General features: G+C 38.2%; 1 protein-coding gene across 1 annotated transcript in view; it reads left to right on the top strand.

Moving 5' to 3' along the window:
- Positions 1-2,809, top strand: part of LOC114563910 (galactose-specific lectin nattectin-like) — a 56,973-nt gene that overhangs the window by 7,528 nt on the left and 46,636 nt on the right. The gene's annotated exons all lie outside the window — the stretch shown is intronic.

Genomic DNA, 2,809 nt, shown 5'->3' with positions numbered 1-2,809 from the left:
TACTCACACATCTTTTACCTTTTAGTTTACTGAATATTATGTTATAAACAGCGCCCACTCATCTGATATAATATTGACACACTAATTACATTTCTCTCTGAGAGTTATTGTTAAGATCAATACAACTCTCAAGTGTGTATGCAAAATATGAAGTTCCCTCGAGCAGACGTTAGCTTAGCATAAAGACTGGAAACATGCAGAAACAGCTAGTTTGGCTTAGCATAAAGACTGGAAACATGCAGAAACAGCTAGTTTAGCTTAGCATAAAGACTGGAAACATGCAGAAACAGCTAGTTTAGCTTAGCATAAAGACTGGAAACAGCTAGACTGACTCCGTCCAAAGGTAAACCTACCCGACATGAGTGGTGATGATCTTTTTATCCAAAATGTCCAGATAGAAAATAAAAGTGTATATTTTGTCGGACCTTTCTGTGATACAAGAGGAGAATGCAACTGTAATAACACTTCATAATAACTATTAATAATTCATATATTCCACTGGTTTAATGAACTGGTTACTTTTTATTCTTAAAACTGATGTGTTGTGTTCTTTATTCAGCTGATTTCCTTTCCTATATAATCAACTAAGCATTCAAAAATAAAAGACATATTGTCACAAAAACAGTGTCTGGTCCTGACTTATTAATTAGTGTCAAATTATTATATTCTTGTGAGTATTTCATTCCGTTAATAGAACAAGGTTAAGATGCTAATCAAAAATACCAATAAACTCATTGATGAAAAGATTAAGTAATACGATAATGTTTATTTTAAAGTGTAAGACCACATGAATGTCCTCCTATGGGAAAATAAAGTTTACTTTGACATATATACAGTCAGTGGTCAGTATCACTTCAATATACATATATACAGTCAGTGGTCAGTATCACTTCAATATACATATATACAGTCAGTGGTCAGTATCACTTCAATATACATATATACAGTCAGTGGTCAGTATCACTACAATATACATATATACAGTCAGTGGTCAGTATCACTACAATATACATATATACAGTCAGTGGTCAGTATCACTACAATATACATATATACAGTCAGTGATTGTGTCACTGACTGTATATATGTATATTGAAGTGATACTGACCACTGACTGTATATATGTATATTGAAGTGATACTGACCACTGACTGTATATATGTATATTGAAGCGATCCTGGCGTTAAAGACCAGCTGATCGCTGCCCGATTCTTTGAAATGAATGGCCGCATTGCATCGTGGGATATCGGCTTTGAATGCTTCCTGCTCGGGTCATATCGCAATGTTCTGTATTACAGCATATATACTGTAATATTTCACCGGTAATAAGACCGAAATAATATTATTAAAGTAAAGAAATGAATACCATGATAACATCTAAATAAATGTTGATAGATGTAGCATTATAGTTTAAAAAATATAAATCAACAAAAAAGCAATCCAGTTTCCCTGGCCGAAATATACCGAAATAATAACATAAAAAGAAATACATATAAACCATGATAATATCTCGTGAATAATGTTGATTAAAACAGCGGTTATTGGGCTAAAAATACCAATAATAACTGTCACAGATTTTGTTTTTTCTTTCGTCGATATCCGACGGTGAGGGAATAACATGAATGTCCATCTGACGGACCCCCTCGTCGAAAAAATAACACCAAGGGTACCCCTCTCTCGTTGAAACTTGACGCCAGGGTCCTTGACCATGCGTCATACATTTGACGAGTAGGGAGTGAGACTGTGTGTGTGTGTCTGTCTGTCTGTCTGTCTGTGTGTGTGTGGTTGTGTGTGTGTCTGTGTGTGTCTTTGTATGTGTGTCTGTGTGTGTGTGTGTCTGTCTGTCTGTCTGTCTGTCTGTGTGTGTGTGTGTGTGTGTGTGTGTCTGTCTGTGTGTGTATGTGTGTAATATAAATCCCCACTGTTTACTGGTCTATAGGTAAGGTAGTCACTTAGGTGGCCCCCACAGATACAGTTAATAAGGATTCACTCTGCCATGTGTATGTGTAACATTAAAACATGATTTTTAAAATAATGACAACAATTATTAGGCTGTTATACTTTAATAGTTTAGTATTCTATGCAAAAAAAAAGTATGTATAAAGGCTTTAGGCCACCCTACACGTTATTGTAGGCCCAGTTTAATATGCAACTTCATTTTAGACAATATGTGTGGTAGGGTGTCCCTGCTCTGTCTCTCTTTCAGTTAAGGGGTCCTTGGCTTAAATTTAAAATGATTTAAAATGTATATTGGAATGAATATACAGTGACAGTGATGACTACACAAGCAGCCAGATATGTTGAATTCTTATTTGGGGAATTTTAAGGTGTGTGTTCTTTCTCTTCCCGGCTGATGAAACATATCAACGTGATGTATATTGTGAGAGACAAGAGATGGAGTTCACTGAGCGGTTTCACACTAAACTAAACAGACTTTCTACACTTGTTAAATAATCTTTGACCTGACAAACACCATGGCTGGTTCCTTGTCTTCCAGGTTGCTGGCCTCCCGTTGGCAACGAGCAGGAGTGTCTTAGCGACCATTGCCAGGTAACGGCGGCAGCCTCGCTGACCCTGAACGACACAGACTACCATTTCTGCTGCTGCAGCAGAGACCTCTGCAACGCCAACTTTACCGAGCCCCCGCCCACCGCCGACACCCCCGCCCTGAGGCTGATGAAGCCAGACGAGCGGGACGACAGACTGACAGGTACCGACCAATCACGGCCCTCGTATGAGCTGCTGCTGGACATGAAAGCCGTCTTAGTTCATCTTTCCACTGTTCCAACAATCACCACTCCAAACTCCA

The sequence above is a fragment of the Perca flavescens genome, chromosome 11 (genome assembly GCF_004354835.1).
Source record: "Perca flavescens isolate YP-PL-M2 chromosome 11, PFLA_1.0, whole genome shotgun sequence".
Classification (NCBI taxonomy): domain Eukaryota; kingdom Metazoa; phylum Chordata; class Actinopteri; order Perciformes; family Percidae; genus Perca; species Perca flavescens.
Note: the sequence above shows the minus strand (reverse complement) of the source record. Positions and strands in the feature narration are given on the sequence as shown.